This window comes from Rattus norvegicus, chromosome 10, assembly GCF_021556685.1.
Source record: "Rattus norvegicus strain SHRSP/BbbUtx chromosome 10, alternate assembly SHRSP_T2T, whole genome shotgun sequence".
Classification (NCBI taxonomy): domain Eukaryota; kingdom Metazoa; phylum Chordata; class Mammalia; order Rodentia; family Muridae; genus Rattus; species Rattus norvegicus.
Window position 1 is genome coordinate 96,927,657 of NC_141543.1, and position 14,844 is coordinate 96,942,500.

Genomic DNA, 14,844 nt, shown 5'->3' on the forward strand with positions numbered 1-14,844 from the left:
ATCAGTAATTTTTTTCTTTCCTCCCTTACCCAAATGATGGTGATAATAACATATATAAGTAGTAGCAATAGTAGCAGAAGTAGGCATCAGGCCTATTTGGGCCACTTAGTAATCTAAATTACTTTTGATTCTGGATCTTCTGATGAAGTGATGCATTGCACATCCAACCCTATTGCTTTGTTGGTCTACCGATACCTAGTTGATGGGGGTTGCCATAGTCACAGGATAGCATGATAGTAATGACAAAACATTGTCTAAGGACCAGAGGGAAACTAGAATTGTTTTGTTGTTGTTGCTTTGTTTGTTTGTGTGTTCATTTTGAAGGATAATAGCTATTGCAAAGGATGGCATTCCCCCACTCCCCACTATTAAAAGTCTTGTCTGAGATTAACCTAAGGTTTTGCAATAAGGATTTTATTAAACTATCAAAATTGGTTCTTGTTTCTTGTTCATTAAATCTAGTCAGCATGATATCATTGCTATAGCAGACAAACCTCATGCCCCGTGGAGTGAAAGGCATGTGAGTAGATTATTACCTAAAGCCACAGAATTGATGGGAAATAGAGTGGTGAAGGAATTGCTAACCCAGACAACTGAGCAAATACTCTTCTAATAGTTTTTCAGGTGGTCAAATGCAAACTAGAATTCAGGGATACGTTGATTTGCTTCATCAGCAAACTCACAATAGTCATAAGTGTTGCAATCTAAATGAGTTTTAAAAATAAAAACCAGGACTGGAGAGATGGCTCAGAGGTTAAGAACGTTGGCTGCTCTTCCAGAGGTTCTGAGTTCAATTCCCAGCAACCACATGGTGGCTCACAACCGTCTATAATGGGATCTGATGCCCTCTTCTGGTGTGTCTGAAGACAGCTACAGTGTACTCACATACATTAAACAAACAAAGAAACAAACATTCCCTAAGATTTGTCTGTGTTCCATACAGGCAGGCCTCTTATGAGGAGAGTTGAGTGAGGCTGTTATAAGAGTTAATCATCTTTGCAGCTTTCTAGCCTTGGTGTTGGATGACATTTTGTATCATATCTTCTGGAGATCGACTGAAGCTTGTTTTGTAGACAGAACTATAAGTTTCATGGTGGAGTATTAATCATCGGCAATGTGTAACATCAGAAATGCAGCTGGTGGAAAGAATATGTTTTATATATAGAATGCATGTTGGATTTTAAGTATCTTTGTAGTCATATCAGAAATAATTGCCTTTACTTTCTGAAAGCATTATTATTAATAATAATTGCCTTAAAGTCTTTGTTTTTAATTCTGATGTATGTACCGTCTTAGAGTTTGCATTATGACTTTCCTTTTCAAGTTCAGGGTTTCCTGTATTTTCATGTGCCAGGTAGTACAAAATTGTATCCTACACATTTTCATACCATTCGGGTTAAATCCTAAGGAGAATGTTGATTTTTTTTATGTCAATGTCCAATCAATCAGATTATGTTCAACACACAGACTCATAATTTTTATTTTGGGGTCTTTGTCTAATTCAAATATTTATGGAGTTATTTAGATAAATTCTACAAGTGACCACTATATTTGGACACTAGAGTAGTAAACCAAACCAGGGGCCAAAATTTTTTGTCTAAGTAACAAAACTTATTAATATAACCCCTTTCCTTATTCCTGAGGCCAGAAAAGTTTTTTTAAGTTTTGTTATTTTTCCATTTATTTTTGTAAGAAGTTTAACAGATTATGTCCATTAAGAAATTAGTACAGTTGGTCCAAGCTAGTGGTTCTTAACCTGTGTCATGACTCCCTTTAGGGGTTGAAAAACCCTCATGCAGGGATTGCCTAAGAGCATCAGCAAACAGACATTTACATTTCAGTTACTAACAGTTGCAAAATTACAGTTATGAAGTAGCAGCGAAAATGATTTTATGGTTGAGGGTCACCACAGCATGAGGAACTGTACTAAAGTGTTGCAGCATTAGGAAGGGTGAGAACCACTGCTTTAAGTTATCAACACACTCTGTCTCTGTCTCTGTCTCTGTCTCTGTCTGTCTGTCTTTCTCTCTCTGTCTCTGTCTCTGTCTGTCTCTCTCTCTCTGTGTCTTTCTGAAATATACTTTTAGTTACACAGTGTTCAGGTGTGTAGGAAAGGAAACAGTCTTTGTCTTCTAATTCATATTTAGTTTTTTGATGACCTTGTGTACTCTTTCTTAAAATTATTTATTTACAATTCAGTCCTTCTCTCAGTCCCCCTCCCACAGTTTCTCATCCTATTCCTTCATCCCCTATCTCTCCAACTGAGGCCAGATCAGACAGTCCTCTGCTATGTATGTGTTGGGGCCTCAGACCGGCTCCTGTATGCTGCCTGGTTGGTGGCTCAGTGCCTGGAAGGTCTGGGTTAGCTGATGCTGCTGATCATCCTGTGGGGGTGAGAGACTCTCAGGACTCAGTGGGAGTGACCTTAGACCTTATACATTGTTACGCACTGTTATTGGACGCTTCCTCTGTACTCAGTTTTTCTTTGCTTGCTTTTCAGTTTTTTGTTGTTGTTCGTTTTTGTTTTTTTTCCCTTCTCATAGGTAGAACAGGGTGCTTCATAAAGCTCCTGTAAATAAAATACAGCAGAATGGGGTAGGCTTCCAAAACTGGATCCTTTAGGCTTGGCCCCATGGAGACTTCAGTTCCTAATTATAATTTCTTATACCTTGTTTTGAAGTACATTGCTGAGGTTTCTGCTCTGTTGTAACTGCATTTTCTTTTCTTTGTCTTTGGGCAAAGAAGTTAATATTGTAACTTTAATTCTCAGACAAATATAAGAATATTGCTGATTTTTCTAATGCTGGAAAGTCCAAATAATAATGCATCTAGTAGTGTGTGTGTGTGTGTGTGTGTGTGTGTGTGTGTGTGTGTACACATCACAACACGAGAATGGTATCAGATGGTAGTAATATGCGAGAGAGAGAGAATAGTAGAAGCAAGAAATTGAAGATTGAATGTTGGGCTGTGGTGGCACAGGCTTTTGTTCCCAGCACTCGGGAGACAGAGACAAGTGGATCTCTGTGAGTTCAAGGCCAGCCTGGTCTACAGAGTGAGTTCCAGGACATCTAGGACTATATAGAGAAACTATCTCAACTCTCCTCATCTCCAACCCCCAATGCCCCCCCCCAAAAAAAAACAAAGGAAAGGAAGGAAAGAAACAAAGAACTTGAAGATTGGTACCAGTCTTTTATAGCTATCTTTTCTCATGACTATTAATTTGTTCCTGTCAGATTATCATCAATCTCACAAATTTTGTTATGTCCCCAGTCACCTACTAGCCCTGCCTCTTAAAGGTTCTACTTTATTACCAGTGCATGGGGATATTACATGGGGACTAGCCCTCTAGCACAAGAACCTTTAGGAAGGGGCTGGGGATTTAGCTCAGTGGTAGAGCGCTTGCCTAGAAAGCGCAAGGCCCTGGGTTCGGTCCCCAGCTCTGAAAAAAAAGAAAAAAGAAAAAAAAAAAAAGAAAAAAGAAAAGAAAAAAAAAAAGAACCTTTAGGAAACAAATCATATCTAAACCGTGGAAACATGAGTCATGTTGTGATTTAATCGTTCCGTCAATGTAGTGTCATTGTTTTCAGTGCTGCATGTTTTCTAGATTACTGTAAATTTATAGTAAATCTTAAAATCATATACTGTGAAGCTCCTAGCTTTGTTTTCTATATTGGAAATTGTCTTAGTGTTCTTCTTTTTTTGCGTATACATTTTAAAGTATGTTAAGTCCTAAGGTTGGGCAGTCATGGCTCACACTTTTAACCCCAGCACTTGGGAGGCAGAGGCAGGCAGATCTCTTAGAGTTTGAGGCCATCCTGGTCTACAAAGTGAGTTCCAGGACAGCCAGGGCTACACAAAGAGAAACCATGAGAGTGTGTGTGTGTGTGTGTGTGTGTGTGTGTGTGTGTGTGTGTGTGTGCATGTGCGTATAAATATATATATATACATGTATATATATATATTAAGATAAAAGTTAAAAACTCTGTTAGATATTCATTTGTAGTGTTTTGTAACTGATTTCCAGAATGGTTGTATCAACTTGCAAATCCACCAACAATGGAGGAGTGTTCCTCTTTCTCCACATCCTTGCTAGCATCTGTTGTCACCTGAGTTTTTGATCTTAGCCATTCTGACTGGTGTGAGGTGAAGTCTCAGGCTCACACCTGATTTGCATGTTTTGATTTGCATTTCCCTGATGGCTAAGGATGTTGAACATTTCTTTAGGTGCTTCTTGACCATTCAATATTCCTCAGTTGTAAATTCTTTGTTTAGCTCTGTACCCCATTTTTTATTAGGGTTTTTTGATTCTCTGGAGTCTAACTTCTTGAGTTCTTTGTATATATTGGATATTAGCTCTGGATCAGATGTAGGATTGGTAAAGATCTTTTCCCAATCTGTTGGTTGCTGTTTTGTCCTAATGACAGTGTCCTTTGCCTTAAAAAAGCTTTGCAGTTTTGTGAGGTCTTATTTGTTGATTCTTGATCTTAGAACAGAAGCCATTGGTTTTCTTTCTGTTCAGGAAAATTTCTCCTGTGCCTATGTGTTTGAGGTTCTTCCCACACTTTCTCTTCTGTTAGTTTCAGTGTATCTGGTTTTATGTGGAGGTCTTTAATCCACTTTGACTTGAGCTTTGTACAAGGAGATAAGAATGGGTCAATTTGCACTCTTCTACATGTTGACCTCCAATTGAACCAGCACCATTTGTTGAAAATTCTTTTTTCTACCAGATGGTTTTTGCTCCTTTGTCAAAGATCAAGTGACCATATGTGTGTGGGTTCATTTCTGGGTCTTCAATTCTATTCCATTGATCTACCTGCCTGTCTCTGTACCAATACCATGCAGTTTTTATCGCTATTGCTCTGTAATACAGCTTGAGGTCAGGGATGGTGATTCCCCCAGAAGTTCTTTTATTGTTGAAAACAGTTTTTGCTAACTTGGGTTTTTTGTTAATCCAAATGATTACACATGGACTGACCCATGGCTCCAGCTGTATATGTAGCAGAGGATGGGCCTTGTTGGGCATCAATGGGAGAAGTCCTTGGTCCTGTAAAGGCTTGATGCCCCAGTGTAGGGGAATGTCAGGGTCGGGAGGCAGAAGGGAGTGGGCGTGTGGCATGGGGAGTACCCTCATGGAGGCAGGGGTTGGAGGATGGGATGGAGGATTTCCGGAGGGGAAACTGAGAAAGGGGATAACATTTGAAATGCACATAAAGAAAATATCCAATAAAAGAAAAGGAAAAAAGGAAAAAAATGGTTATTATGATCATTTTACCATGACCACCTTGTTCTGATCACATCTTTGTTTCAGAAAGTTGTTAGGACAAACTTATACACAAACACCTATTTTCCTGTCTAATCTCCCATTTGGAAACCTCTACTCCTGAACTATAAAAACTCATCTTTCCCATGTGTAATGTGGACCTCAGGATCCCTACCTTTAGGGAGAGACAGCTCATGTCCTTGAATAATAAAATAAAATAAAACTTAAAAAAAAAAGAAAGAAATGTACATTTTGTCCAGAAAAGGAGAATGTTTCAAGTTTTGCTAAGGAAGGTGGTCTAGAGGTTAGTGCCACTAACAAAGCACTTGCTTTGCAATGGGATGATAGGGGATCACTGAGATTGACCAGGCTCCACTCAGTGTGAACATTTGGTGGTGTAGTTTTCTTAAGGACTGCCATATTGACAGTCCATGCCATAATGACTCTCTGTGTAGTTCTGATCTATATTTCCCTGATGTTTAAAGATGCCTAGCATTGTAAGATATTTTTTATTTTCATTTCGTTTAGGACTGACCATTCAATTCATTTTATTGATGGATTATTTGTTCTCTTGTAGTGTTTTGAGTTTTTATTAAATTCTCTGTATTAATTCTTTGTAGGATGAATAGCTAACAAAGATTTCTCCACTTCCGTTGGGTAGCTCTTGTCTTTTAATTGTTTGCTTTGTTGTATAGAAACTTTCAGTGTTCCACAACCTCATTTGTTAGTTTCTGCTGTTATTTCCTGAGTTACCAGAGTCCGATTTTGAAAGTTGGTGCTCATATCTTGGAATGTTTTTTCCTAGTTAAGTAGTCTCAAATTTTTGGGAGTCATATTACAATTTTGATCCACTTTTAAGTTTAATTTATACAGAGCAAGAGAAGGGAATTTAATGTCAGTATTTTCCATACAGGAGCTTTCCCAGCCTGGTCTGTTATAGAGGCTCCTTGTAAAGAACTAGATATTGTAACTGTTAGGTTATTTCTGAGTCTCTCTTTGGTTTGAGTCTGGATTTGTGCCAGTGTCAGGCAGTTTTTCTTTTTCTTTTTGTTAGAATTATTTTAATTATTTGAGGTCTTTGTAGTTCCATATGATTTTTTTTTCTATTGTAGGCCTCCCCCCCTCATTTATATGAAGAATATCACTGACATTCTGATGGCAGTTACACTGAATCTATACATAGTGTTTTGGTAATGTAAGCCATTTTAACAATATTCTTCTGTTCATCCTTTTACTTGGGATACCTTTCTATCTTCTGGTATCTTCGATCTCTTTCTTAAGTAATTCATAGTTATTGTTGTAGAGGGAGTCTTTAATATGGCTAGGTTTTATGTTATTTTCGTTTGTTTGTTTTGTGGCCACTCTGAGTAGATTGTTTTCTGACTTGAATTTTAGAACGTTGTGCATTAGTATATCCAGAAACTACTTATTTCCATAAGCTGTTTTTTGTCTTCCTACTTGGCTAAAACTGTATAAGATCTAAATTTTCTCGATGAGTCTTTAAGTAAAGGATGGCACTGTCTATAAATAAGTATGATTTCATTTGTTTTTTTATTTCTATCACCTTTATATCTTTCTCCTGCCTTTTGTTCTATCCAAGAACTAAGTACTATATGAATAAGAATGGAGAAAGTGGACATTGTATTATGTTCCTAAATAAAAATGGTTTCCATTTTTCAGTCAGTTTCATATTGTCTATAACATCTGTCTTAAACAGCCTTTATTGTTTTATATCTAGCTTGTTTGGACTTTTGTCATAAAGGAATGCTTAACCCTAAAGGGAATATCTCCTGCATTTGTTTAGACTGTCTTGTGACTTTGTCTGAGATTCTGATTATGTGCTGTGCTACATTCACTGACTTGCATATATGGAATTATTCTTGCATTATTGGAACACAACCAATTTGATCATGGTGTGTGATCTTTCCAGTGTGTTACTAATTTTAGGATACCAGTATTTTGTTGAAGATATTTATATCTGTGTTCATTCAAGAGGTTAGTTACAGTTTTCTTTTTGGTTGTCTCTTTCTCTTTTGGTGGGTGTGGGATGGGTGAGCAGAGAAGGTGGTAGGGTCTCATTCTTCTGTTCACATAGATCTGAAACTTACTATTAACCCAGAGTGGCTTTAAAATCATAACATGGCATTGCTCCTGTTTTACTCTCCCAAGTGCTGAGATTATAGGTGTGAACCACTACATCCTACTCTATATGCTTTTGACATGAGGGTGGTGCTGGCTTTGTAAAGTGATCTTAGAGGTATTCCCATTTCAATTTAATGGAGTCCCAATGTTCTTCAAGGTCTACTAGAATTCATCAGTGTCTGTTCCAGAATCTGTCTCTTTCTTGGGAGATGTTTAGTTACTGTTTTTATCTCATTGAGATTTGATCTGTTTGGGTTGTTTGGTATATTATCTGTATCACATGTTCCATTTTTTAAGACTTTTGCAAGTTTTTGGAATATGTAAAATTTAAAAATATTCCATACTGACCCTCTGGCTCTTAGTGCTGTCTGTTGTTATTCATTCTTCTGTTTCTTCTGGTTAGCTGTTATTAGGTTTATCAATATTTCCTTTTAAAGAATCAGCTCTTACTTTTGTTGATCCTTTGTACTGTTCTTTATAGTAAAGTTTAGTTTCATTGATTTTAGCTCTGATATTCTACATGTCACCTACTATAATAATTTTGGATTTGGTTAGCTAAGACATTGTTGTGTATCATTAGTCTATTTCTTTGATATCACTGATTTTTTAAATATAGATAACTCATAAATCCTTTTATAACTGTCTTCACAACATCCCACAGAGCCTAGTATCTGGCATTTCATTTTTATTTGATTATAGGAATTTCAAAATTTACCCCATTATCAGGTCTCTATTTCAAAAGTATCCCTATGTTTGGATAGAATCTGTAGGCTTCCCTTGATTCTAATTTTTAGTTTTATTTTATTCTTATCTGATAAAATTCATAAATTTCTTTCATTTTTGTATTTATTAAGGCTTATTTTTGTGGCCTAACCTATGTTTTAATAACATTTTCAAGTTCCCTTCAGTTTACAGTAAAGATGCCTCTCATAGATACCATAGGCTATTACATATTGACCTTCCCAAACAATTCAGGGTATTGCCAGTGCTCTTGGTTATACTCCAGAACTTGATGGTAAGACCCTATTGCTACATACACCATATATACTTTAGTCATAGGCTATGGAGAAATCAAGTTGGTACTGACCTGGAAGCTTCATCCCCGCTAGCTAGCTTTTATAGTGCTAGAAGGTGTTATATATGCTACCAGCAGAGGAAAATCATTAGTGTCTTACACAGCTGTGAACCTGGTGAGCTACAGTAACAACTCGCCTGGCAGGATGTGTCTGCTGACTTAATAGTGGCACAAATGTAAATGAAGTAACTGACAATTTTCTGATTGGCTTTAAAGCCTGCTCCACAAGGTTGACTCATATTTGGTATCATTAATTGGGCCAAAAACCTGCTGCTGGCTGGGTCATAATCCCTAGGGGAAAACCTATTAGTATTCCCTAAGTTTTGTTTGTTTGTTTGTTTTGTGAGTGAGTGACAGGGTCTCTCTTTGTAGTCCTGTCTGTACTGGACCTTCCTGTGTAGATTAGGGTGGCCTTGTACTCACCGATATCCTCCTACCTCTGCCTCCAAAGTACTGAGATTAAATGTGTACATCACCAGGCCCAGCAGTTACTGTCTTTATATGTATATATAGAATAGTTCATCTTTTAACCCTCATCAAAGAAGCTTTTTTAGTAGATTGTTAGTAACACGAAGATTCACAACTGACTCTTGTGGGTCACTCCCCTTTAAATGAGACAGCTGTGCTGGACTCTATCCCTCCAAGGCTTGGTGATGATTGAAGATGAGGGTTCAGAAAAGTTCTAAGAACCAGAGATGGTGAGTGTCTGCAATGCAGCAATGTTAGTGGGACATGACAGCACCCTTGCGCATGTTTGTATTTAGCTATTGGAAATAGAACATTCTGCACTGTCTTGGTTTTAGCCCTCTGTTGTGAGGGCTGATAAGTTCTGATTTGTAAGCAATGCGGAGTTACTTTTGCAGCCTTTAGTATTCTTTCTTTGTTTTGACATGCTGGCATTTTAACTATTATGTGACAATGTGCCACACAGAGATTCTTTTTTGGCCTTGTTTGTTTGGGTCTTAAATGCCTTCTGTATTTGAAGTTTTGTATCTTCTTGGAGTCCAGAAATTTTCTGGTTTGATTTCATTGCATTTGTCTTCTCTGACTTTCATTTGCAACTCCCTCTGCTCCTTTCTCTATTTCTTAGGTTTGGTCTCTTGATCTAGAGTTCTTGAAAGTTGGAGTCACATTTATTGTGTACCTTGTTGTTGAGGTTTTCTTCTTCTTTTGCCATTAAAATGTAGTAATTTCTCAACCTTACCTTCAATCTCTAAGTACTCTGTTGGCGACACTTTCCATTGACTCTAGGAATTTGATTCATGAAGCTTCACACTTCCAGCAAGGCATGGTGGCGCATGTCTTTAATGGTGGTGCTTGGGAGTCAGAACCAGGTGGATCTCTGTGAGTTTGAGGCCACCTTGATCTACAAACTATGTTCCAGGATTTCCAGTGCTACACAGTGAAACCCAGTTTCAAAATCACCCCCCACCCAAAAGCCTTTCATTTACAAGCTTTTCCTCCCTAGATCCTCTAGCTCATTGGTGAACGTCTCATCTGAATCTGGAGCTGACTCCTTTGCTTTGTTCATCTGTTTGGTCGTCTCTTTTTTGATGCCCTTGAGAGCGTTGTGTAAAAATTACACTTTTAAATTTGTTGGTGTTTAAGCCATTGCCCTGTATTTGGATTTGGTTACTTAGAAGCAGTGAATGTCTGAGGAAGGGGCATTCTATTGCTTCATCACAGTTCTTGTGTTTCTACTTAGTGATTTCTGTATCTTTTGGAATGAACGTATCCTCCAATTTTCACAAGTGTCTTCTTGGTAAATAACCTGTTCTTTTCAGTCACAGGAGAAATCAGATTTCAGTTATAAAAACTCAAAAACAAACCAGATACTTAAATATAGTGAGACACAATTGGAAACAACTATATTCCCAATAAGGGTAGAAAAGAAAGTGCCAAAATACTACATTGGTGCTCATACTAATAGTCCAGTATTAAGTATTGTATTAATTTTGTAGAGCTGAGACCCATATTCAGACAGAAACATTTTAAATTCAGAGAGAGAGAGAGAGAGAGAGAGAGAGAGAGAGAGAGAGAGAGAGAGAGAAACAAGTGCTTATTAAGGCACAAATAGTAAGATTATAAGGCCAGGGATCCTCAGTCTTTGGCCTTTGTCTGACACCGTGTCCCACCCAGAACCATTCCATAAAGACTGGGCAGACCCCTAGCACTTATATGACAAATTAAGGATTTAAAAGTTACCAGGGATGGGGAGAGGCTAGGGGGATGTTTGCCTGGAAACCAGGAAAGGTAATAACAATTGAAATGTAAATAAGAAATACCCAATTTAAAGATCTCCCATGCTCATGGATTGGCAGGATTAATATAGTAAAAATGGCCATTTTACCAAAAGCGATCTACAGATTTAATGCAATCCCCATCAAAATACCAATCCAATTCTTCAAAGAGTTAGACAGAACAATTTGCAAATTCATCTGGAATAACAAAAAACCCAGGATAGCTAAAACTATCCTCAACAATAAAAGGACTTCAGGGGGAATCACTATCCCTGAACTCAAGCAGTATTACAGAGCAATAGTGATAAAAACTGCATGGTATTGGTACAGAGACAGACAGATAGACCAGTGGAACAGAATTGAAGACCCAAAAATGAACCCACACACCTATGGGCACTTGATTTTTGACAAAGGAGCCAAAACCATCAAATGGAAAAAAGATAGCATTTTCAGCAAATGGTGCTGGTTCAACTGGAGGTCAACATGTAGAAGAATGCAGATCGATCCATGCTTATCACCCTGTACAAAGCTTAAGTCCAAGTGGATCAAGGACCTCCACATCAAACCAGATACACTCAAACTAATAGAAGAAAAACTAGGGCAGCATCTGGAACACATGGGCACTGGAAAAAATTTCCTGAACAAAACACCAATGGCTTATGCTCTAAGATCAAGAATCGACAAATGGGATCTCATAAAACTGCAAAGCTTCTGTAAGGCAAAGGACACTGTGGTTAGGACAAAACGGCAACCAACAGATTGGGAAAAGATCTTTACCAATCCTACAACAGATAGAGGCCTTATATCCAAAATATACAAAGAACTCAAGAAGTTAGACCGCAGGGAGACAAATAACCCTATTAAAAAATGGGGTTCAGAGCTAAACAAAGAATTCACAGCTGAGGAATGCCGAATGGCTGAGAAACACCTAAAGAAATGTTCAACATCTTTAGTCATAAGGGAAATGCAAATCAAAACAACGCTGAGATTTCACCTCACACCAGTGAGAATGGCTAAGATCAAAAACTCAGGTGACAGCAAATGCTGGCAAGAATGCAGAGAAAGAGGAACACTCCTCCATTGTTGGTGGGATTGCAGACTGGTACAACCATTCTGGAAATCAGTCTGGAGGTTCCTCAGAAAATTGGACATTGAACTGCCTGAGGATCCAGCTATACCTCTCTTGGGCATATACCCAAAAGATGTCCCAACATATAACAAAGACACGTGCTCCACTATGTTCATCGCAGCCTTATTTATAATAGCCAGAAGCTGGAAAGAACCCAGATGCCCTTCAACAGAGGAATGGATACAGAAAATGTGGTACATCTACACAATGGAATATTACTCAGCTATCAAAAACAGTGACTTTATGAAATTCGTAGGCAAATGGTTGGAACTGGAAAATATCATCCTGAGTGAGCTAACCCAATCACAGAAAAACACACATGGTATGCACTCATTGATAAGTGGCTATTAGCCCAAATGCTTGAATTACCCTAGATGCCTAGAACAAATGAAACTCAAGACGGATGATCAAAATGTGAATGCTTCACTCCTTCTTTAAAAGGGGAACAAGAATACCCTTGGCAGGGAATAGAGAGGAAAAGATTAAAACAGACACAGAAGGAACACCCATTCAGAGCCTGCCCCACATGTGGCCCATACATATACAGCCATCCAATTAGACAAGATAGATGAAGCAAAGAAGGGCAGGCTGACAGGAACCGGATGTAGATCTCTCCTGAGAGACACAGCCAGAATACAGCAAACACAGAGGCGAATGCCAGCAGCAAACCACTGAACTGAGAATAGGACCCCCGTTGAAGGAATCAGAGAAAGAACTGGAAGAGCTCGAAGGGGCTCGAGACCCCTTATGAACAACAATGCCAAGCAACCAGAGCTTCCAGGGACTAAGCCACTACCTAAAGACTATACATGGACTGACCCTGGACTCTGACCTCGTAGGAAGCAATGAGTATCCTAGTAAGAGCACCAGTGGAAAGGGAAGCCCTGGGTCCTGCTAAGACTGAACCCCCAGTGAACTAGATTGTTGGGGGGAGGGCAGCAATGGGGGGAGGATGGGGAGGGGAACACCGATAAAGAAGGGGAGGGGGAGGGATTAGGGGGATGTTTGCCCGGAAACCGGGAAAGGGAATAACACTCGAAATGTAAATAAGAAATACTCAAGTTAATAAAAAAAAAGTCATATGTAGATGTGATGTATGTAGGTACATAAATATAAAACATAAATATATCAGATGTGATGCTGATTCTAGGGGAATGAAAGCAAACTAATGGGGTGGGAGGGGGAGGGATGCGTGCGTGTGTGCCTGCGTGAGTTGAGAGAGAGACTTGATCAAAGTACATTATATATTTGTATGACAGTGTCCCTGTGAAATCCAATACTATGTAGGATGAATGTATGCAATAAAGATTTAGGAATTTATGCTAAGAGCAGCATGTCAGAGAATATCATTGACAAGGGGCACCAGAGCAATTTCTCAGTGGTTAAAAGCATTTGCTGCTCTCGCACAGGACTTGGTTTGCCTCTCAACACCCACTCAGGTGGCTTACAGTTGTCCATTACTGTGGCTCCAAGAGATATGATGCCTCCTTCTCCTGGCCTCTGTGGGCACAAGCATGCATGTGGTGCGACTAGAGATGCAGATATTTACACACATGTTTACACTATAAACTTTAAATGAAAAGATCAAGCGACCATGGAGTTGACATAAGAGCACATTCCTGTAATCCTTGACGCAAGAAGCTGAGACAGAAGGATCATAAGCTTGGACTGCATGGAGAGACTCAGTCTCAAAGTGGGTAAAATGAGTTGGTAATGGTATATTGGAGGGTTCTTATACATAAAAAGTTATGCTCATTTCTTGTGTGTGTGTGCTTGACCGTTGTGCATGTGTGTGGGGTCCAATGAGAACATACTATAGTTTCCCAATGGCCCATATTCTAGTAGTTAAATAAACTTTATTTCTATTTAAAAAAAAAAGAAATACCCAATTTAATAAAGATGGAGGAAAAAAAAATTTTAAAAAAGTTACCAAAGGTAAATGTATCAGCAAATAATAGTAATACAAATTAAGGGACAGGAAAGGGAAAAAGGGAAGAAAAGGCAAAAATAGGAAAGAAGAATATAGGATAAAAACAGGAGAGATAATGTTGAGAGGAAACAAAATATTAACACAATTAGTGAGCAAAGCAAAATAATCCAGTCAAATCCAAACAAGTCAAATATGTGAATATTAAGTGGCTTATGGAAATACTTTGCTAGCACCTCACCAACGGGTGAATTACAAGATAGCAGCTTGGTTTCTGTTTTCTCAGCAGGTTAGACCAGAAATAGCAATGTGTAGACTGAGCTTCACCATGCATTTCCAGTTGGAGCTTGTTAGTTGCTGAGACCTCTGATAGGTTGAATACTTGTCTGTTGTTCTGCATATGCAAGCCCAGCAACATAGCCAGTTTAGGAACCACTGTCAGCTTGCTGTCACTGTAAGCCTGTGGGCCACCTGATTGATTGCTCCCTTGTACCAGATTCCTTCTGCCAGTATGATACCCGGGTGTGGGAAAGGCCTGAATAGTAGTTGTGTTTAAACTAAATGTGACCTAGGCTCCAAGAGTGCATAAAAGAGTCAAACCAGAGCAGTGTGTTTTTCCTGACTCCACCCCTATCCTTCCACCTTTGTACAAAATGGCTCCAAGTGAAACCGTGTGATACAAGTGATAAAGAGACTTTGCCTGTCTCTCCAGCCCCGTGTGTGATACACTGCTTGTTCTCACTCTTCTTTGCAGAGCTCAATCTGCAGTTTCCTAATAGAACAGCCCGTTGTTTATCTCCGTAGCATGCCGTGTTTTCACATGCCCTTCAGTGACTAGGCTCACCGTTAACGACACATTGATGGGGTACTGAACCTGCCAACTGCTGACTAGCCTAGTACTGTAGAGCTCAACATACGCCAGCTGATCCACAGTCAAACTGCAGATTCATGAGAATAAAGTACGTTTTCTGCTGAGTTTTAGAGATTGCTAGTTATCTAAGAAAAGCTATTATGCAGCCTAATTCTGTTAATATTCACCAATATTTTACTTGAAGCATACATTTTTAGATT

General features: G+C 38.7%; 1 protein-coding gene across 7 annotated transcripts in view; it reads left to right on the plus strand.

The window, feature by feature from the left end:
• Window positions 1–14,844, plus strand: part of Tanc2 (tetratricopeptide repeat, ankyrin repeat and coiled-coil containing 2) — a 319,000-nt gene that overhangs the window by 71,639 nt on the left and 232,517 nt on the right.